The 23,908-nt window shown below is 40.1% G+C and overlaps 1 long non-coding RNA gene across 5 annotated transcripts in view; it reads left to right on the top strand.

Moving 5' to 3' along the window:
* Positions 1-23,908, top strand: part of LOC140609961 (uncharacterized) — an 81,305-nt gene that overhangs the window by 4,167 nt on the left and 53,230 nt on the right. For 3 of the 5 annotated variants that reach the window (XR_012011736.1, XR_012011732.1, XR_012011733.1), the window contains exons 2-4: positions 8,912-9,002; positions 10,942-11,026; positions 11,566-11,722. This is a non-coding gene — a long non-coding RNA (uncharacterized lncRNA). The remainder of the gene's footprint in view (positions 1-8,911; positions 9,003-10,941; positions 11,027-11,565; positions 11,723-23,908) is intronic. The other 2 variants (XR_012011734.1, XR_012011735.1) reach the window with 1 other exon arrangement.

The raw sequence follows: 23,908 nt of genomic DNA, 5'->3' as shown, positions 1-23,908 counted from the left end.
TTTGTTTCATGTTTCTTATCAGTGTCAATTGTAATCAATTACTTGTATAAAATGATGGAACTCCTAATTTATGACATGATGACACACAGTAGATACAGCATTTCTATCTAGAATTGAACTGAACCTCTGCACTAGTTTTCTGCCAGAGCCAATAAAGGGCTCTGGGGATTAGAACCAAGATGAATAAAGCATATTTTCTTTTTCTTAGCCCCCTTTCCTAACTAGTTCAACTTTTAGAAATAACATTGGCTAGCCAATGAAAACACTCCTTTGATAAAGGCTAAGAATTTAAGATAAAAAACAGCTGGGCAGGGTTTTTTTTATACAAAAGGAAACAACTTTGAACTACATAGACAATGTCGTTTAAACCCAAACAGATGTGGTTTAATCTTGTTTTTGATCCTCTTGTAGATTTTTCTCAAAATGCCTGCATATGCATAGAAATGATGACTTTCAGATGTTTGAACATAATTTGTCTCTGTTAGAATATCACCTTGGTACATAGATCATGTACACCAAATACTCCCAGTCTTTGAACACGGACAGCAGGGTACAGGGAGAATTTATGTTGGTCTTTTGGTCTTGCCCACCAATTTTGTAAGAAACTGAAAGGGGAGAAGAAAAGCAATGGTATCCATATACTGTCATTTTCAGAACAAGAGTCACATGTGTTCTCCATGACTTCAGTAAATCATGGTGATAGTTTTAGATCCTAACACTTAGAAATGCTTTTAAGATGAATCCTATCACGTGAATGCTCTAAAAATAACACACTGTTGATTTGTGCACCATTTTGTGTCCCCACTGATTATTATCCACTTATCATATGATTTCCTCATGTATTAAGGCTTTCCCATCCCCTCTCTAGGAGAAGAAACCACTAGAGCAAAACTATGTTAAAATATAAAATGTCATCAGTTAGACTGTAAAGGCACCCACTAAAATATACTCAAACCCACTTTCAACTTCAAAGGCTATTAGAGTTGTTACCGCAGGCATTAGCCCAATGATTGAAGGAAGGGTTGTACAGATAGAAATTTTATATAATTTTTTCTTCTCTTCTCCCTCCGTCTCCCCACTTGAAGAGTATAATGGGGAAGTGTGGGGAGAGTCTGTGAAACATGTGGAGAGACCTAAGATCATGAGTAGGAATCAAAAGCAAGGAGAGCTCTGAGGGCAGAGGACGCTGAGTAGTTAACACCCAACTCAGTCAAATGACCTTGGGCAAGTACATAAACAGCACTGCTTCAATTTAGCCTTGCCTTCAAGTTGCCTCCTCCTTGGTTTCTACAATTTTCTCTACAGTCATAGTCCTTGAGAGTATTTAAAAGACCAGCTGGACAAAGAGGAAATGAGATGCACATATTTATTTGAAAAATTCTGAAAGGAGCATGGAGTGCACACACGTGTGTGTGCATGTGCATGTGATGTGAAGAGAGTAAGCAAAGGGAGAGATGGAGATGAGGTGCACTGATGGCAGTGGTGGCTTTGTGCTTGATCATTGGGAAACCAGCCCAATAGCTCCCATCAAAATACACAAGAAGGGTCCCACTTTTTTAAGTGGTCAGTTTCTAGAACTCTTGGTTCTTTGGCAGCAAACTGTTGCTCTATGTAATGTCTCACCCCTTCAAAACTCACCTCGGGGCATAAGTGCAATGTGAGGTCATTTGGAGCCACAATCTAATCTACAAGAATCATCTGGCATCATATGCGAATGCTTATTATTTAAAAAATGCAGTTCTGTTTATACTGTTGGAGTCTCTAAGTCCTCTTCATTATCCGTTCATGCTGTCTGTCTGGATGTGTTTTCTGATCTTTGTGTGAGGAAGTTGTCTCTGCTCAATGTGACTCAGGAAGAAAATATGAGGCTCTGATGCCCTATGTTGTCATGATTCCCATGCCAGGGGCTTCATGAGTGATGTTTCCCACCAAGAATTACAGTAGCTGCCAAGCGATGGAGGAGGCGGGCACTGGCCCAATTATACAGCAGTGAGTGAGAGTTCCAGAAGTTTCATGGAAATCCAACTGACTCCTGGGGCAATGAGGAAGGGGCCGGGGACTGGAGGAAGCAGGGGGGGAAGCAGCATACCCCCTACATCAAGGGACCCTTGATCCTGAGCCAGGAGAGGATGGAAGTGAAGGTGGCTGCAACCCCTCTGGTGAATAGTTTTAGGAGTGGGAGAAGGAGTACATGTGACATAGTAGGGACAAACAAGATGGAAAAAAGTCACTGGACCAGGGGACCACAGAACTGGGTTCTAGTACCACAACTTGTTCACTCTGTGATTTTAGACAAATTATTTTCACTTTTCTTGTATACCTCGTGTAAAAGCAAAAAAATCAGATATCTTTTAAAGATCCTTCCAACTAGAAATGTTCTTAGAATAAGTCTTTTTTTTTCTACTTGTGATCTAGTAAACACATACCTCTAACTCCTTTTTTAAAAAAAATATTTATTCATGAGAGACACAGAGAGAGACAGAGAAGCAGAGACACAGGCAGAGGGAGAAGCAGGCTCCATGCAGGGAGTCTGATGTGAGACTTGATTCTGGGACCCCAGAGGACCACGCCCCGGGCTGAAGGCAGGTGCCAAACCGCTGAGCCACCCAGGCGTCCCTATACCTCTCACTCCTATTTCAGCTGTATGCATGGCAGAAAAGAAAAGGCGGAAGGGAAAAGAAAGGGAGAGGGAGACAAGAGCCAAGATGGAAGAAACACAGAAATGAAACAGTGATGATAATTTTGGCCCGTCTTCCAGTCTGTGAGGGCATGTGTGGTGTGGCTTTGAAGAAATGGGAGTCTTTATCTGCATTTGGTCTCAGACTCCAGGAGCCTCCCATGCCACGAGAATCTCACCCTGCTGAGTAACATCCTGATACTTAAAGAGACTAGTGTTAAACATTATCATGGTTTAAATTTTTATTATTGTTTTTGGTACAACATAGGCTCTAATACAAGCCAAATACTCCATCTGATACTCAACCAAAGACTCATTACTCTGGTGTGATGCTGGAGGAAAACCTGGCTGGGTTGGACTTGCAGAGAATGTCTTTCTAATGAGTCTTCAAGGGTAATTCAAACTGTATGGGATTTTTCACCCCATGTGGTGACTAGAAAAACTAGAATGCTATACCTACTGCGTGTATATGCCTCTTGGCATTGTGGCAGTCCCTGCTGTAATTTGGAGAACAGATTAAAGAGATCCAGCAAGAAGGGAAGAGGGGGTGAAATCATAAGTCACTCTTCATCTTAGAGTCTCTGTGAGGTGAGGATGTCAAATAACTAATTTGTATTGAGGCCCTTCTGTGTGCAAGGCACCATGTGGGACATTTTAGACAAATATATATATATATTTTTCTTCTTCACAACAATCTCATGATTCATTCAAAGGCTTAACTCATTTTACTGCCCTCCTACTAAATGCCAAAAACTCTCCTGGACTCCAGGGGAGAGTAGTAAACAAAAAGCATTCTGCTCTCTCTTGTGAGGTTGAATTCTGGTAGCAGGGAGAGATGAGAAACAAATTCACATGACGTCAGGTAGTGAGAAGCACTGCGGAGAAAAAGAAGGCAGAGCAAGGGGATAGAGAATGCCAGAAGGACAGGTGGGTGGTCAGAGAGGCCTCTCTGGTGAAGTCAAAGAAGCAAGGGAGCAAGGCTGGTTCCCGAGCAGAGAAAGCAGTCACAATTCCCCTACTACAGATGGGGAAACCGAGCTTCCCATGGTCTCTTATTTAATAAGCTGTGATGATCCCATGAGATCGCCACACAGCATCTGCTTCACATTTTAAAAGGATGCAAGTCAGAGGAGGGCTGTGAGTACAAGCATGTCTGGCACTAAACACTGCATGATTCTATTAACAACACACCATTGCTTTGTCTGCATAGTGCCTGAGCTGGCCAGGTTCTCCTACTATACTGAACTAAGAGAATTGGCAAGTTGCACTGGTATTATATAGAAAAGGCACACATTTTCCTGGAAGTCTTTCCCCTTATTTATTCTACTCTTGAACCTCGGGCTATGAACAAAGAGTCAGTGAAGCATGGTTTTCACACAGTGTTCACAAAGTGACAGGACTCCTCAAAGAGGCTTCAAGGACTTTTGTGAAACATGTCAGGGAGGGTCAGTAGCTAGAGCTCATGGCCACCGGCTCCTGTGTCACCCAGAACAGAAATGATTTTATCACTCTAATATATTGGGGTTCTGAAATGAAATTTCCAGTCCTAGTACAAAATTTGAAAAATACATGAAAGCTATGGCTCCTTGTGAATAAATAGAGAGGCTTCTTGAGCCATCTTAAAAATGTGGCTTTAAATGCAAAGTTTCTTAAAAAGTTCCTGGTGGAATGATCACCCTACGGGGTAGCCTTAAAGTAGTGAGAAGTAAATGGCATATGTAAGTCTCCAATTGGATGAGAAAGCCAACTGATCCAAGCAACTGCTAAGAAATTCTGACCAAAGATTTGGAGAACCCATTGGAAGGGCTGACTTCTTCCCTAACAGATGTGGTATATACACTATGTGCACACGCACACGTGTGTGCGCACACACATGGCATGAGTTTTTGTTGTTGTTGTTGTTGTTGTTTTCTAAGAAAGGTTTTTAAAAAATAGATAAAAATCAGGTTAGGAGGGACTTCTTTCACTCTAAACATTTCAGAAAATGTATAATTTCCACACTAAGAGAATTAGAATTCTTACCCACTAGGTAATTAAATAGGAAGAACTTGGAAAGAGAGTTTGAAAGCTGAAGTATGGTGTCTCATTCACAATTGATAAGAGGTTCATTTCCTCATTATTTAGTTGTTTGTTGCTGTTTGTTTCAATCAAAAAAGGAATATCCAGAGCTGACAGATGGATGCCTCTGGCTGTGGTGGTCATGGCGTGTATGTTTGCATGCGTATGAGTGCAGTCTCTGAGAAGAAAGATCTTTCTGTCTCCCAATTTTTTCCAAAAGGCCTCTTAGAGCAGAGAGTAGGTTCTCACCAAGAGAGTGAAAGCAACAGTAGTGGGTGTATCTTCTGAAACACTTCCTTAAATGGAATTCGTTTCCTCTGTACTCTCTCTTTCCCCATTCTATGAGCTGGATCTTGGATGTATAGTGGGAGCCACCTTTAATCAGGTGGGTAAGAATTCACACTAGAGGATAGCAGAGCCATCTTTCTGGAAAAAGGAAAAGGAAAAAGGAAACAGATACTTGGATGATTTCTTGGAGAGAAGCTACCTACATTCTGTGACTGTCTCTGTAATATTTCAGGAAAGAGAAACTCTCTTGTTTGCACCACTGTGTTTCTGTGGTTGTCCTTGCTTTGTTTCTCTGTTTTAGCAATTTATCTTATACCCCAACCAATAACTGCCAATTAGATATAAGAAAAGATTAAAAGTTTATTTGGCTCTAGATTACTATATTTTTGAATCCTCTCTTCAATTGACCACTTACTACCCTTTGAGGCCCACAGGGGAATTACATATGTAGATAAGAATTGGACCTCAAACTTTAGTCTTCTATTGAGGTTGGCCGAATCATACAGAAAGATATTAAAAACTCAGTCACCAATAGGGGTTGGGCAGATCAATGCAAAGAAGCAAAGCTTACTGGGTAGTGTTGCACTCAGTGAGAATGTGTGACCCATTTAACTGTCATTCAGAAAAACGGACTGAGTATTTGATATTTTTAATCATTTAAAAGAAAATGGAATCTAGATTTTTTTTAAAAAGTGAAATCCACAAATTTTAATTAATAGGTTAATTTAAAGAAATTTAAGAGAAAATACCATGTGCACCAAAGAAAAGATTTCTTTAGGACAGGCCTCTAAGGCTTAGGAGAAATTTCCTGTTGCCTGGACTAAAAATTAGTCTTTGATCTAGAACCAAAGATATGTGGTTTGTTGGATGTTTTCTGACTTATTCTCTTAAGTCTTACACCAAAACACCACAAACCTAATCGGATAAGTATCAGTAAGATAAGCCTATTCCAGGCCAAATGTATATAAGCAGCAAAAAGTTGCTAGCCCCAAAGTAAGAAAGGTAGCCTCATGTCTTGAGTGGATATGGTGTGGGTCATTTGACCAAACATTTTTGGCCTGAACAAATAGTTCTGGAGTCTGTTTTATTTTTCCAGTAGAATCAATCAGTGTTCTCAGTTCCGAGTAAAGGAATTATTGGTGCCAAGGAAAATTAATAATTTATTAGAATGTCACAATTAAATGGTTGGGAGGTTGGGAAGAATAGGAGCCAGTGAAATTCCTTTAATCTTGTTTTTTTCCAATGAGTAGACACAACATCAACTATCTTTTGATTCTGTCTGTGACATTTTAGCAGAGCTCCATGTCCACAAATAACAGCTGCTAAATGGTTCTATATAAGGGACAAGTTAACTATACCATGGTACACAGAGTCAATGAGCAACTTGCAGCCATTAGAGAGAATGTGGTAGATCTCTTGCCATCAGGGCAGTTGGGGCACCATGTTGATGGCCACAGAGTAGAGCCAAGGAAGATCTACAAATGAAAACAAGGGTGCTACTTCTATAAGAGTGGGAAAAATATTCCTGGTTATGCCAAAACAATAGATAGTCACTATAATAACAGTTCCCATGTAGAGATTGCTTCCCAGACTTTCCTGAAAAAAACTTTTTTTCCTGAATATTGCATCCTGAGAAAAATGAATTTTATTTTATTTATTTTTTTAAATGAATTTTAGAAGTCAGGAAAATAGAAAAAAGTATCTTAATTCTGTGGGAATAAAAGATTGACATCACTTAGAGACATTACTCTTCAAAGGAATCCAATGCTGTCAAGAAGAAGAAAGCAAGAACAGGAAAAGTTCATGCAGAGTTGAAGGTCAAAGTCAACGTTTCTTACTAGTAACTGGGATAGGATGAGAAAAAGAGAAGCATTCACAATCTTATTGGTTTTGCTTGTAGCTGAGCCATGTTATAACTACATGTTAGTGGCACTGTTGCTGCTTATGGTGCATTATTTCGATAAATAAGGTGAATGCTAAGGTTATTCACATGATATCCTCTGTAGTAAACTTGTGAGTGGTATTCAAAGAAATGACAAGTTTTGGAAGAAAAATAGTAAGTCTTTAAATTGTCAGTTTCTACACACAATTCTATGTAGAGCTTACCACATGAGTAGAGGGTTAACATTTAAAACTCCCCAAAGGGATGCCTGAGTGGCTCAGAGGTCGAGCAACTGCCTTCAGCTCAGGCCGTGATCCCAGGGTACTGGGATCGAGTCCTGCATCAGGCTCCTTGCAAGGAGCCCTCAGGCTCCCTCTGCCTATGTCTCTGCGTCTCATGAATTTAAAAAATCTTAAAAAAATTAAAAATAGAAAAAATAAAACTCCCCAAAAATGTCCCCAGATTTTTTCCAGCATTTGAGTATCCAATGTAGACTACAGTTTGTTGTTAGTACTTCTAAATTTAGGTATCTTTGTTATCAAACAATTTTGTTGCTATTCCTAATAATGAGTTAAGTATATGAAGAAAGTTGGATGTATTTGATAACAATTTATGATTTGAGGTATTCCAAATAATTTCAATTTTTCCCCTATTCTCTAACATTATCAGGCTAGAGTTCAGAAACTAATTACACTTGCCACAGGGAAGAGGGATTGTCCAAAGAGAAAGCCAAGGAGAGAAGCAAAGAGAAGGAATGCTGGCTGAGGCTTCCAAGAGAGAGAGCTGAGGCTGGTCTATACTATCACAGCCCTGAGAAAGAGAGAGAGAGAACTCTTCCCAAGAGAGAAGACCAAAGGAGAGGCAGACCAGTCTCCTCCTTTAGAGAGGAATAAGGGAAGAACAGGATCTAAATGTGTATGTGTGAATCAGGAGAGGGTAGGAGGAAGGAGGAGAGTGGAAATTTTGGCTCCTTGAAATCCACTAGAATTCCAACTAATCCTTCCCTCCCTCCTTCCTTCCTTCCTTCCTTCCTTCCTTCCTTCCTTCCTTCCTTCCTTCCTTCCTTCCTTCCTTCCTTTCACTTTTTTAGATTGGAGAATTATCTAAATGCAGATCTGGGAGTTCCATTTGGGTTGACCAGACAAGAATCAGCTGGATTTGATGGTTTCCCATCACCCACTGGGAATGGGTACACCTGCATATAATTTCTCCAGAGGGAGTGGATCTCTTCTTTTGGGGAGAGGCTATAAATAGTGAGAGTATGTTGAGGAATTTATCTCCTCAAATTCAGTGGAGAGAAGGAAAAAGGCCCATCTGGTGGTAAAAAGAACAGCTGTATAAACCCTTAGGAAGAGGTCTGTTTTATTATGGACTTGGATGACCGTTCTGAATATAGACTTAATGAATCTGTGAGTGGTGTGAGGCTAGGGGTTACAGTGAATATGTGGCTGTACAACTAGAATGCAGATAGAATTTGATAGGCTGAAACAGTGAATGAAATCTACCAATGTCAAACCTCTTATGAATAAGTGTATTAAGTCCTGGCCTTGGGTCCAAACACTAACTGTGCAAGTGCAAGAAGCAAAGAGATCTCAGAATTTAAATAGATAGAAAATGGAATTTGAATGAAGAGTGGACGGGGCAGCCCAAAACTTAATATTATATGTAATGAATTGACAATAGTATCTTTTGTGAATTGAATATAAAATAAGATACTACATGCAGTGCCAGGAGTATACTAAGTGCTTAATAAATGCTAATTGCTATTGCTGCTATGGTCACTGTTTGCTCTTGTTGACAAGAGGGTGAAAACAGGGCAGAGTGTTGAATACTTTGAGGTTTCTGGATGGATTTGCTCTCATCCTTCTTTTTCCTCTAGTCTTTTCTTCCATGTTCATTTTTAAATGTACTTTGGTGTTGCTGGGATTGATAAAAGTGGAGTTAGGAACTAGCTAGGGAAAGGGGCTCTGATCAGAAACCAACCTTAAATCCTTCTTACTGTCTAGGGCTGTGTCAGAAGCTTTACATGGATTATGTGATTGAAGCCTCTCAACAACCCCAAAGTTAGCAGCGATTGTCTCCCCATTTATAAACCAGGTTTGTACCTCTAACAAAGGCTCAGAAAGTGGCTTCACTGATATTACAGAACCAGAAGGGGACAGAACAGGGCTTTCAATGTAGATCTTTGCATTCTTCTCAATGGCTTTCTCTATGTGACTATGTCCCCACTGTAGGAGCTCCCCTACTCTGAGTCTGCAGCAGGGATGATGGGGGTCAGGGTGGAAATGGAGGTTGAGAATGGGTTTTGGGAAATGGGGGTTGAGAATGGTAGGGAGAAAATAAGGGGATTAAACAAACCATTTATGTGGCTACATCATTTCAAACAATTCAAAATATTTGTTCCCCTCAGAGAGGCTCAACAATAGTATCTTTGCATTTAGTTCCAGAGAAGTGGTTGGGTTTTGGACTTCTCAACGTGCCCACACTCTCTGATGGGTCCGCTGAAATGCTTCCAATTTTAAGTGACCCTTGAAGGAAGATTGAGTTGTGAGATCAATTGGTAAAACTTTATTTTCCTTTCTCTTTAACCCAGAGAAAGCTATCATATTCTCAATTTACAAAAAAAAAAGTTTACAGGAAGAAAAAATGTTCTCTCTTTGGAGATAAAAATAGCATCTGCTTTTCTGGGAGCCAGTTAGCAGCTGGAGGAAATTATTTCTATCTTATCTCTGACCCTTTCCTAAGTTTGCTGGTCACCTTTTTCTTTAATTACTTTTGCCACTATGATTTAAAACTACCACAGTTTTAGCATCCAGAATTTCACTAGCACCTGGATGCTCAGATTTTTTGCTTAGCTTTAAAGTTTAGCTAAATTATACCACATGGCAATTTTAGGAGCTTGTCACCCTGTTCTAAACACTTTACTCTGAAAACAATAGCCATCATTTTAGAAGAAAATGCTCCCTGACTTCACTTATATTGCAAAGTTTTGACAAATTCTGAGTTTGAATTAAGCCACCAGTTCCCAAAACCATGTAGGAAAAACAATCAAGTCTAGGCTAGGAGCTATCTTTGTTTTCTCTTCAAATATGATATTTTAAAGTAAATTATATTTTGGGGGGCATGGAGAAGAACACATATTTAAAATGTGATCTTTATTCCATTTACATAAAAGTTTTCTGGTACCCACTGGACTCAGGGTAGGCAGAAACCTTATTATTAACTAAAATTTGAGAACTCTGTAGCATGGTCACTTTGAAGTGGCTCTTTGTTGTGGTTGGAATTCTAGGATGGGAGAAAAAGCTGTCGGCAACCTTGGGGAATTACTTAACTTTTCCTGTATTTGTTCCTTAGCAGTATAAGAAATGGCTCTTTTCAGCATAGGGAGAAGAGAAGTATACTTTAAAAATAGGGGCAGGATAGTTTTTCTTTTCCTTTGAATTCTCTTATCCTTAGTAAAAAGGAATGATCTTTTTTTTTTTTTTAAAGATTTTACTTATTTATTCGTGACACACACACACACACACACACACACACACACACACTCACGGAGGCAGAGATATAGGCAGAGGGAGAAGCAGGCTCCATACAGGGAGCCTGACATGGGACTCCGTCCTGGGTCTCCAGGATCAGGCCCTGGGCCGAAGGCGGCACTAACCACTGAGCCACCTGGGCTGCCCAGGAATGAGCTTCTTAACAAAATTTTGTCTCTCTATCCTTGGTGATTGAAAAGCATTGATGCCAGAGAGAACACAGGGAAGGGAGGGTGACAAACAACAGAGAGGGAAATTGGGAAAAGTCTACTTCCCACTATCAGCACTCAGATTAGGAGACTGACAATTCTTTATGAGGTGGCCAAGTGGTGAAGTATTAATCAGATGGCGATTGTGCTACGGATAGTGTTTTATTAGTGCCATGCTATGGTAGTAAAGACTAGCTTCCTGCACTACAGTAAGAGTGAATATTTAATAGAACTCTACTAAAGAAAAAAAAAGAACTCTACTAAAGTATTTTTTTCAATGTGTTTGTCATTTAGAATTGGAGAAGAACATTGTCCTCATGGAGTGATGACCATCACTTACAGAGCTAACCTGGATCAGTACTCACATGGGCCAGGACGGGTGGGTGTCTGGTTAGGAGGCCTGGCTGCCCTGTAAGAATCTGTTGGGGACAGAATAGAACAGAGCAGCTTCTCACCTTTCTGAGCTGTTTAAATTCAAACTGCCTTTGAGGGATCCGAAGACAGTCTGTCCAATCAAAGATTAGAATCATTCAGACAAGATGGGTCTCATAAGATTAATTTGGTCAGTCTCCTGCCTTTTGAAAGGATGTACATAAAGGGCAGGAAAATGACACTTCTCCCTTGAAAGGGAAATCTGTAAACTTTTTTTTTATTTTATTTTATTTTATTTTATTTATTTATTTATTTATTTATTTATTTATTTATTTATTTATTTATTTAGAAATCTGTAAACTTAATGAAATAATAGTCAGGGGCTGAACCTCCATTTAAATTGAAAAATGTAATTTTTAATTTCTCATTGATGTTTTCTAATTTTTGAGTTAAAATTAAACAAAAAGTATCTTGTAATTCCAAACTTCCAGTTTATAAAGTAAAAACTAAAAATTATAAAACTCAGAATTATATTTTATCTTTCAGATGTGAAGTTCAGTGACACAGTTCCATAACACACGCTTGAAAGCTGTGTTCCTTTCCTTCTCAAGTGACCATCTGAGAACAAAAATTATCCTTCTGAAGCTAAACGTAGTCCACATTCGGCATGCACAGTAAATGCAGTACACATTTGGCATGCATAGTAAGTTCTTTCAACCTTGTGGTTTTAGTTAATTTTTAAAATACTTGATCATGAGAATCAATACTCTTGCTTTCCATTTTGCAGCCACTTAAAAATAAAAGCTTAATGTCTAAGTTCAATAATGCATTTAGAGGATGCAATAAGCTCCACTTTTTAGGCAAAGTTAGTTTTGTCAATGAGACAAAAGGCAGAGAAAGTAGAATATTCTGAAACATTTGTTCAGTCAACACATCAAAGTATATTTCTGAAGGCTCTTGAGTTCTTTAAGGTTATCAGGTGTGAATGTACAGGTTGTACAATATTTGGGCACCACTTGCATGCCATTAACACTTTGTATTTATAAAGCAGCTTTGCTTTTTTGAAATGTTTCAGATAGATCTTACAAAAGTCCTATATTTCTCTGACAATACACACGTGAAAGAACGAACATCTAGCTTAGGACAAAAATGAGATGAGTGAATTGACTTTGATAACTGCAATGCGGCATCAGAAGCTGGGGCTCGAGTCTCTGTTTTAAATGTGGAGGATGTTAATTTTCTTTTCAATACAATGCTTGCCCAAATTAGGCAACAGAATCTTAATCTCCAACTTTCTACTTACCCCCCTTGTGAAGTACTTACGACTCCTACATTAACAAGTACTTTATTAAATTTCACATACAACAATCAAATAGGCTAAACACAAGAGAGAAAGCATTGGACTCTGGTGAATGTGCTGCACAATGCTTATGAGTGGGGGCTCTGAGGTTGGGGAGGTCTGAGCTGGCACCCTAGATTGGACACTGTCTGTGTGCTAATGGACGAGAAAAAACAAAAAACTTTTGTGCCTAGTTTCTTCATCCATAAAATGGGTGATTGCAGGGCTTCCTCACAGTTGTTTGGGGAATTAAATGACAGGATGCACGTAAACCTTCTCGAACAGGGCCCAACTTGGAAAATATGCTAATATTTTGTTGAGTTCCTACATAATAGTAGTCAATCACTGTGACTTCTCCTTCAACAGTCATTCTTCACTTACCCACCAGAAGTCTTTATTTACTTTAGATATACCTTGACTACTTTAAGAGTAATTTCAGCCAGTTTAAAATAGAACAACTGATACGGGGAATCAATGAATAAAAAAGACAAAACCAAAGGAGAGAAGGACAAATTCTAATGAGGATTCCTGGTTTAAGGAAAACAAGGCAATGCACATAAAACAGCTCTGAGAGGGAGACAGAACATGAAAGACTCCTAACTCTGGGAAACAAACAAGGGGTGGTGGAAAGGGAGGTGGGCAGGGGGTTGGGGTGACTGGGTGATGGGCACTGAGGGGGGCCCTTGATGGGATGAGCACTGGGTGTTATGCTATATGTTGGCAAATTGAACTCCAATAAAAAAACAAAAAACAAAAAACAAAGAAAACAAAACAAAATAAAACTTAGCTCTGAGATCCCTGGCAGCCAGAGGAGAGAGGGATACTCAATACACCGAACCATGGATTGTACTGCAGACAAGAATGCATTCTGGTTCATTTCCATTACCAATAGCTGAATAACAAACTGACCTAACACTCGTGACTGAAATCATCAGGACTCATCAGTTTTCAGATTTCTGTGCATTGGTTGAGTGACTCTTCTGCTAATCTTGCAAGGGTCACACACTGGAGGCTGGGATTGTTCATTGGGAATCTTGGTTTAGTCCACATGGCCAACCTGTGCTTCCTCACAGCATGGCAGTCTCAAGGTAGCATTCCTATAGGACAAGCCGCAGTACTCAAGGCTCTGCTCAATTATGCTGGCTAACATCCCACTGATGAAATCAAGTCATAAAACCAAGCCCAGAGTAACATTAGGTGGGAACGCCAGGAGGCTATGGTTCATTGAGTCCATAATCTACCAGTGTTTTAGGACAGGCCAACTTAGAAATCTGGGACTCATTGGTACCTCTGTTTTTTTTTTTTTTTTTTGATACAGCTATCTTCATATTTCATATCCTTTTTGCTATTAAATCTTGTTTCCATGTGTTACATCTTTTTCCCCCCTCTAGTGAAACCACCAGTCGAAGCCTTATAACCTCTTATCAGCTAGGACTATAAAGATTTTGTTAGCCTTCTGCCTCTGGGAGCCCCGGAATAGTTTTTTCTCCCTTTTGGTTGATGTCCCTTCAGACCTTGCTTGCTGAAGCAGAAGTTTTACAATAGTTCTGCACATGTTGTCCATAGATTCAAGTGCTTCAGCAGATCTCCTGTAAGCTGTGATGAATTCCTGGCAAAATTTTTGTAGCTTTAAGGTGTGAATAGAATAAACGGGGGGAACATCCAAAACGCAGACTCCTGGGCCTATCAAAAGTTAATCTACAGAGAGCTAAGAGCATATGAGGCATTTTATCAGCATAAAGAAATATTGCCCTCTGAATTATACTTTCTCATCCTTTTTCTTCTGACACTTATTTTTCTTCCAGTATTTTACGTATCATTGGCCTATTTTACCTTCAAGTATAACCAGACAGCCTTGTGCTTAATTCTCTCCATCTTTTTTGGTAACTGGGCAATTTTGGATAAATCACTACACCTGTCTGAGCCTCTGTTTCTTCATGGATTAAATGGAGATAGTTTCCTACCTCTTATTATCATTGTGAAGACTAAATGACACAAAATAGATAAAGTACAGTGCCTGAAACATAATAAGAAGTCCACCACTACTACTACTACTACTCCTGCTGCTACTATTACTACTTCCTATGGTGTTTTAGGTTCTGCTTAAGAATACAGCCAATGCAAGAAAACAGAGTTAACAGATGAGAGAACCAGTCAATCTCTGATGACTTTGCTTGAGCACTTGGATCCAGCTGTGCCTGAAGCCATCCTTCTTGTTGGACTTTCTATTTACTAGGGTTGACAGGTTCCCTTTTTGCTTTAAGCCAGCTGGAACTAGATGTTCATCTCTTATAACAGAAAGGTCCTGACTTAGGTAGGGCCCAATCCTGCTCTGTATCAGTTTCATCTGATGAATGTGGTTAAAATATGGTTATGGTTTCTTTTTTTGGTCCCTGGAGATTCTGATTTTGTTGGCTTGGGATATGGCTGGGGGACATGTATTTTAGAGCACCCTAAAATGAGTCAGACATCACTAGTCTATTCATCACCTTTAGGAAACTGTCTTCTTCAATTTTGAGTTCCTTATTTGGCAGTCCCTACAGGACCTTGTAGGCTATCTTGCACATAGAAGACCCACTAGTCCTTTAAATATTTGTTGAATTGAACACACATTCCAGGAACATGAGTAAGGAGAAAGGACAGATTTTCTTGATAGGCTGATTACATAAAGTTGGGAGGATAGTTAAAAAGAAACAGATTACTTCCAGAAATTTTTAGCATTTCAGGGTAGCTACCTCGCTTGAATTAATTTCAGACAAATTAAAAATTCTATTCATTTTTCTCTTTCAAGCTTTAATGTTTCGGTTGTTACCAATTTATCACATGGCCTTGGACCTATTTCCTGACAATTTAATATTGCATTTTGTTTTTTTTTAATTTGTTTCAAATTAAGACCTCTTTGCTACATATAAAGATTTCATGTTAGGGTTGCCCTTTATGATAAATTTTACTTCAACTGAATGATTGTCTAATAGAAGTTTCAGTCCCATTCCAACCACATCAAGGGATTTCCAGAGAAAAATAGTTTCATACATTCAGTACCCTGATAAATGGGGTGGGAATCCTTCTTTACCAAAGACAGACAGTAAAAGGTGTTACTGATGGAAGCATTACCCGCACACGCTATCAAAGTGGGAGAGACATCAGAGCCCACCTGGAACAAAACTTTGGTCCATTTATTTAATGCACACATTGGAAATTTCTTGCTCCTGGCCCCACAAATATTACACTGGCTCTTTTGGAAAAAATGCATCTGAAGGCCTGTCTGGATGGATTTTTAAGAGTTATAGACTCGAGTTGACAACGTGACCACAGGAAAAGATTTATTCCAAAGACTTTCAGTGGGAACCACCCATCATCGGCAATGGAAGGGAGTTTGAAAGATCATTTTAAAAAGCGGCATTGCATTGATGGTTTGGATTATAAAGCTTAAAATAGGCCAAAGATAACTCAATTCAAACCACTGGAATTAAATTAGAACCTGGAAATTCATAAGCCAGAAAATATATGCATGCAGTCACATATTAGGGGCTCCTCTAATCAGATACATTATAATGTATCAAAATGAGGAACTTCATCCCATTTTTAACATCACAACAAGATCTACACTCCCCCCCCCCCTCCACATCCTTCTATGTGATTATCAATTACAACATCAAAGCTAGGGTTTCTCTTAGGGGAAGAAGAGTATTCCAGGATCTCCAGGAGGGAGAAAATACCCCATTCTTTCTGCTAGAGTGACACATATTTTTAGATGGAAGAAAATCTTGGAATCATGTAGCCCAGGGATCCTTCATCTTGATTCTATGGATCTGCTGTGTGGGGAACGGGGTCAGTGGTTAAAGCTTACTGGAAACTGGAACATGTAAGTTAGTTACATTTTGCGTCTGAGTGTATATGAGATCCTGTGAGGTAGAAGCACTGAGAAAGATTAAGAGTTATCAATTTTCTCTCACTGAACCCATTTTATGGATGGGAGTCCTAAGGACTACATGGTCATACCTAACAGCACCCAGCAAGTAACTTGAAGAACTGTCTTGGAGTTATGGGTGACAGAGGAGAATCTATGAACGTGAGGGTGACAGGATGGGAAACCCTACAGTGAACTTAGCCCATAGCCCTGCTTCTTTCACCTACAGTGTTTTCCCCTTGTGAAAAATCACAAACATTCCTCTAGCTTCTCAAAAACTGCAAGATATGGCAAGATGGAGCCTACACTTCATTGGCATGTGCCCACCAGCTTGATCCAGTCCCTCCAGCTTTCTGCCATCACATGCTCAGCTGCTTCACTTATTTACCCTGCCCTGCCTGGTTGCTCTAACACTGGAGTTTGTGGTTTTGGATGCCAACAGTCCTGGCACCTGCTGAGTCCCTTGGAAGGCTTACAAAACTCCTTTGGATCTTGTTCTGTGTCAGTCAGGATGGTTGTGGGTTTCTTTCTTTCTTTTTTTTAATACGCATATCACAACAGCTTAGAATAAACAAATATTTAATGCTTGCTCATGCTGCATGAGCATCAGTGTTGGGACAGGAGCTTTGTTATTGTAGTCATTCAGGGGTCACAAACCAACAAACAGCTACTGCCCCAAATATTACGAGCAAGACAGAGTTCTAGGTCTTCTCACACTGACAAATGCTTTCATTTTTTTAAAAAGACTTTATTTATTTATTCATGAGAATACACAGAGAGGAGAAAGAGAGAGGCAGAGACACGGGCAGAGGGAGAAGCAGGCTCCATGCAGGGAGCCCGACATGGGATTCGATCCTAGATCTCCAGGATCACACCCTGAGCTCTAGGCGGCGCTAAACCGCTGAGCCATGGGGGCTGCCCCTGACAAATGCTTTCAACTTGTGGCCTGAAAGTGACACAAGTTGAGTCTGCTCACAGCTCATTGGGCAGCACTGGTCACTTGGCTCCACCCGACCTTAAGGGGCATGGAGGTGTAATCCTATAGTGTGTGCAGAAAGCAGAGGCTGAGAACTATTCAGTGAGCGCCACTGGTTTGCCTTCTTCAATTAGCTTAGCTTAGTTAGCTTAGTTGTGGAAACCTACCCTGGGTATTGAGCAGTGGTGTGTAGTCTGGAAGAGCTAGATTGCTTTGGGATTCCTGTGGACATCCTTTCTAGAGTGGTGAAGCACTCTGTGCATGAGGGACATGTGAACCAGAAAGTGCTATGTAGGGTTCAGGATGTCTTATTCAGAGAGTTGTCAAACGCCTGTCTTGAATTCAGCTCCAGGGATTTTTCACTGTGCACCACCGGGTGAGTGTGCTGTAGATCTATGCCTCTGTTTCCTCAGCATGACTAGCATCCTACAGGTTTGTGGAGAGGATTATATTAAATGAACTTAGTCCAATGACCCCATCAATGGTAACTGCTATTTTTGGAGGCGGCACCTCCGAGTAGTCACATGAGAATGGGCTTACAAATAGCTGTGGAACTTTGCTAAAGTCACCTCTCTGAGACTCCCTATCCTCACCTTAAAAATGGGAACTCACTGTGCTATGTATGAAAAGCCCCTTGTGCAAATTAGTCACTCAGGAAATACGGTATTTAGAGTATTCTTATGTGGATTAACATGTAGATGCCCCAATTCTTTCATTTCTTTAAAAGAAAAAAACCCAAATGCTAATGATAATTCTTGCCCTGCTGACCAATATCCCTATCACTTGATTTGAGCCTGTTTTTGGCATAAAATGTTCTTGTGTTACGACCTCTTCTTGGATATAAACCATTCTCTGGCTGGGGCTCCAGGCCTCCTTGGTTTTTCCTAATGAAGTTGAACTCCATTCTAAGTACTTGGCAACATCTGATCTGTGATCCACACAGTACATTCGTGTAGCAGTCAGAAACCCGGAGCACAGGCCAAGGAGCTGCCGCCAGTTCCCCACGCTGTTGAGCAGCTCAGGAAATGTTATGGGAACCCTTAGACTTATTTACCTAAAGTCTCCCCTAAGAACCAGGGGACAAACTGACTCCAGGAAATCAAGCAGGTTACTTTTTCCTCTCTCTTTCTCTTTCTTTCTCTCTCCCTGTCTCCCCCTCCCCCCCTCCACAGATCTTCTTGTGACTCTCTTGGACAAGCAAAGGGGGAATATAAGATACTTGACAAAGGCAAAGGAAAAAAAAAAATCAAGAAATCCAAAGAGGGTTATCTGTACTCGACATCTGAAATCCAGTTCCCTAAATATCTGTCTCTAGGAGAGACACTGAAGGACGAGAAAGCCTGTCTTTTGGGGGACTATTAAGTGCTTTATTATTTTATTTAATCCTCCAGACACTGTGAGGTGGTTCTACTTGTTTCTCTGGGGCTTAGAGAAGTTAAACCATCCAAGGTCACACAGGACAGACAGTAGACTTCGAATTTAAATCACACCCAAAGCTAGCTCTACTTTCACATGCAATTTCTCCTGCCAGGGAAGTTAGCTGCAAAATGTTAGTTTTAGAGTCAATGTCAAAATGTGGCTCTAGAGAGGTTAAGAAGTTTCCCAAGAGATGAAATAATTTGCTGAAGAACATACAGCTGCTTAATGGAGAAATGGGCTCCAAATCTTGTGTTCTTTCCCTGCTTCTATCCAGCCTCCCAAACCAGGCTGACGCTTGGTTCTAACGTTGACTCCCTGGGATCCTTCAAGTTTCCCCAATCACCAGGAATCTGAGGGACTCACTCAAGAATCTCTTCAACTTGTTTTGGCATTAAAAGACTTACTTCATATAAATACCAAGCCTGGCCAGTTTCTGCTGGTTTAGAATAAGGAGCTCGGCTGGAGATCCACACTATCCCCTCTCCATGGGACCACGTAACAATGTTTCTAAGCTGCCAAGTGGACCTACATATTGAACCCATCTGCCAGCCCAAAATTACTTTAATTTTTCATCTGCCTTTTATAGGCAGTATTCCATTCCCTGGCTCTGACTGATAACTAGGTATGACACCAATCCTGCCCAGGCAAGCAGCTTCAAGCAAACTGGAAGTGAGCAACCCTGGATTCTGGGCCAGGGGCAGAGAGATGAGGTCAGCACATCAGATTTCAGCACCCAGATTTCTTTACAGAGAAAGGAAGGGTGAGCTTTTTAAAAGGACATTCTCAAGGGTACCCCAAAGATCCTGGCTCTCCCCCTCTGTCTTGAGCGGGTTAGAATCCTTGTGCATCCAGCTGGCTGAGGCTCTGGGGGCTTTTATGAAGGGACAGAGACATTTTCCTACATGATAGGGAATTGGGTTTGGAGGTGTCATGGGATCTAAAGCTGACCCACCTAGCATTTTAAACCCCCACCTGTTTTTCAACTAAAGTTCTTGTGGATGGGCAGGGGTGGAGACACAAACCATGGTTTTGGTGCAAATACACGGCTGATAGAATGCAAGCGCCACAGGGCACTGTATATGTCTTGCGTAAAGTTTTCTTAAGTTCCCTCCAAATTAAGTCCTCCAGAGCTTTAATTTCACAGGCTGAACTTCTAAGTTAGCAAGTATAGATAGCATAATTCCATTATTTAAAAAAGAGATGGCTGAGGTGAGGAGAAGAGGGTGCTAGGAGGTGAAATAATTCTTCTTGACTCCTGATAGATCCTTCCTGTACAGGGTGGGTAGTTGGCAGAAAAGGTTCTCGCCCTCCTGCTGCCTGAGGGCCTCTACTCCAGGGAGGAGTTGGGGAAGAAAAGTTGGGGAATTAAAAACTAGATCTTCCTTTTTGTGTTTTTAGAAGTGCCAGTCAGGAGAAATGTGGGTTCTTCCCAGCTCCCCACACTGGCAGCCCTGCTTGGGCTGTTTGTGTTAATCTACTTGGCAGAGGGTGTCAGGGTTCGAGTTCCTAATTCCACTGCACAGGCTTACCTGAAAATATGAGCCGCATCTCCCATCCTATCCTTTGCCTGCCACAGAAGTTATAGTTGGATTTTCCAACCTACAACTCTTCTGTCTTATTTCTTTATTTGTTCAGAATCTAGGTGGGGAAGGGGGTCGTATTTATTATGTCCCTATAATGGTTAATTTTAATGTGTCAAATTGGCTATGTTCCTCAGGCTTGCTTGTTTCCAAACAGTAGATGTTGATGTAAAAGTATTTTTTACATGTGATTAACATTTAAATCTGGTGACTTTAAGCAGAGAAGCTTCCATAATGTGGTGGGTCTCATCTAATCAGTTGTAGTCCATAACAACAAAAGCTAAATTTCCTAGAAGTAGTGATTTTGCCTCAAGACTGCAACATGGAAGCCTGTCCAAGTTTCCAGTCTTTAGATTCAAGACTACGTCAAATCTTAATCTCCTGCCTGCTAGTTTGCCCTATGGACTTAATGCTTGTTAGAGCCCACAAATGTGTGAGTGAATTCCTTAAAACAATTATCTCTCTGTTCTTTATCTGTGCCTCTGTCTCTCCCCATTTATTATGCTCTATTATTGTTTCTCTAGAGAACTTTAGGACAGTCCCCCTAAAACCCCAACAAATAATTACAGTGGCTGACATCACTAAGCCTCAATCTCACAGTTACTTACAAGGTAAGCAACTGCAGTTTTCCAATCTCAAAAAATAGGGAAACTGAGGCTTAAAGCAGGTAAGTAATTTGCTTAAGCCCATGCAACTAGAAAATGAAAGAGTTGCAGCATTCGAATTCAAATTTTCCTGAAACACTAGGAAATAGGTATTCTTAATCACTGTATCACACCAGGAAAGAAGGGCATAGTCACCAGGAAATGAAAGAGTTGCAGCATTCGAATTCAAATTTTCCTGAAACACTAGGAAATAGGTATTCTTAATCACTGTATCACACCAGGAAAGAAGGGCATAGTCAAAGCTATGATGTGGTACAGAATTAAGGTTACGTTGGTATAGTCATTTGATCATGGCCAAGTGAGGCAAACCTCCATCCATTAATCATCTTGTAATGAGCACTGCTATTTTGAGACTCTTTGCTTCAGTACAACAGTGAACTAATCACATGTTAAAGGTGATACTAACAGCTCAGCGGCTGATCCTCTGGCCAGCCTCCTTGGTGCTTGCAGGGCCTGGTTCAGCATGTGATATGTGGTTCTGAGTGTTCCTGCTGTGTTTGTTTTGCTGATATTCACCATAATTAACAACTCTCAAGGCAGGCGACATAGACCACCTATACCCTTTTTTTTTTTTAGTTCTATCTAAAACTATTATAAAAACTTCCAATATTAGCAATAACAACAGCATGAAGAAATAAAAGTATCTTTCTAGATAAAATTCACCTTTGAGGATGTATTCCTACGTTCATCTACTTTTGCATTTATATAATAGCCATCTGGAAAGAATACTGAGAATTTGTTCTGTGCATGTATTTTATTTCATTCATTCATTTATTCAACGTTAATTATGAATTCTTACTACATGCTCTTTTTTTAAGGGGCACTCTCCCAAATCTCTCCCTTTTTTTTCTACGCAAACTAGTGTCATCACAACGTGCCCACAATGACAATAAAGGACTTCATCTCTACTCAGACTTTTCATATCCACCTCTTGAAAATGTATCTAACTTATTTCTCCTCCCTCAGAGCCTTGCTCTCTACTTTCCACGGTGATACTTAGATAAACTAATACAGAGAAATAGATTAGTGGATATTGAATGACATATCAGTTATTCAGTCTGGGTAACATATATTTTAAAAGTAAGATCTTTTGGAAGCACACTATCTCTATGCAGAAGGAGTGGCTTTCATGGCAGACATTACAGATCCTTTTTATGTGTGGTTTTGGTCAGATGAATTTTATCAGTGTCCTGTCAAATCTCACGACCTGTGTTGAAGACAAAAGCAACCCTTTACAAGAAGCTGGCAAAATGTCATCTTGTATGACATCATTCCACTTGTTAATGGGATGGTTTTATCACAAAAATAAAAAAGCACCAAGTAAGTATTTGCATTAAGAAAATCATTTGTTAAATATTTATAGAAGATCTAAGATAATGGTTAAAAGAGGCCAAAAGGCTTCTTCAAAGGATCTCCTCTTCAGTTTCATAAAAGTTTCACTTGACAGACTGAAGCTATATCTACTCCTTTTATTTTTCAGTGACTGAACCATCATTCTGATTAGGGTGACAAAAAGACCTGCTTTTCAGTTTCCAGGCATCTAGTCAGTAGTGTGTTTAAACAGTTAATCAGTAATCAGTAACATGTTTCTCCTAGGAAGTTTCTTTAAGGACAGAGGGCTCAACTAGGAGGTGTTCATCTTTTGCTTTCCCCTCTTCCTCCTGCCTGGGAAGCAAATATAAAGGCAGGGGCACCAGCAGCCATTTCTGAACATGGAGCAACACTGGAAAATGAAGCCAAGTAATAGCATTTCAGAGCACAAAGGTAGAACAAGCTTGGTGAGTAGGGAATTATCCTGTCAATATTGGACTGTGTACTTCTAGAGTTCTTTGATGTAATATATAAAGTTCCACCTCACTTCAACTACTCTGTGTTTGTCTTCTATATAGCTATAATTGTAACTGAAACATCCCTCAGGTTTATTATTAGAATCTGTTAACGGTATTATTCCAATAATATTTCATTAATGGAAATAGCCTGAGATCTTGAATTTATTACCAACTGACTGTTCTAGTCCGTTAGTATGAACAGAAACTGGGTTCCTGAACTTTTGGGTGTTGGGTCCTATTCTTTGGTTTTGAACACAGATCCTCAATTTTCATTGTTGTATGACCGTTGCTATTCATGGCTTGTCCAACCTATTTTTAAAGAAGTCACCCTCCAGAGAATGTAACTTTCATTTTAAGTGAAAAGCTGTTTCCTCCCTTTCCCCCTTCCTCCTTCTGAGTTCCAGCACAATTATGCCTGGTATAATTTATTGAAATCCACCCCCTCTTCCCATTTTCTAAACCATATCTCTCTTGGAGAATTTAACACCTGTAAAATGTTTGTTACTCTCACTTGTCCTAATCAGGAACTGAATAAGAAGACATTTTGACATTTTGGAAAGAATGAGGGTTTCTGAACTTAAGCTGATCTGTTAAACCAGTTAGTTAAGCAAAGGCCGGATGAGCCCCCAGGAAAAATCATGAAAACTAAATTAAACTGAACGCAAAAAGCAATTTGCCAGCAATGAACCTAATTCACAATTTGCCTCCTCCGGAGAAGAGTTTTCTGCTTTGGTCATGTGCCAACGAGAGCTCCATGCGATAATCTATAGGATTGCACAATTCCTCTTAGGACAGTTATGAAGGGAAAAATAACATTTGTTCTGCCAAAGTATGTGGACTTGCTGACATTTGCTGAAATACAGATATCATCTAGGTGAAAAGTGAACAGGATATTACCCTTAAGGTGCTTCCGAGAGCAAGTATGTTACAGATCTTTTCCACACATACATAAGGCAGCTTGAATTTTGGGTAATTGTGAGGGCTTGACTCTTGCAAGTATTTCCAACAGATCCCTGGTGACTTTTGGGCTTTGTGAAGATCATTCCTGTGATATACTCAACCTGGTGAGAAATTGTTCTTCGCGATTTTCAGTAACGTTTGTCTATTCTCCTCCTGTTGGAATGGTGATTTAAGGCGGATAGAATCTGGAGTTGTTGGTAGGGAGAGGAGT

The sequence above is a fragment of the Canis lupus genome, chromosome 19, assembly GCF_048164855.1.
Source record: "Canis lupus baileyi chromosome 19, mCanLup2.hap1, whole genome shotgun sequence".
In the NCBI taxonomy this organism is placed as follows: domain Eukaryota; kingdom Metazoa; phylum Chordata; class Mammalia; order Carnivora; family Canidae; genus Canis; species Canis lupus.
Note: the sequence above shows the minus strand (reverse complement) of the source record. Positions and strands in the feature narration are given on the sequence as shown.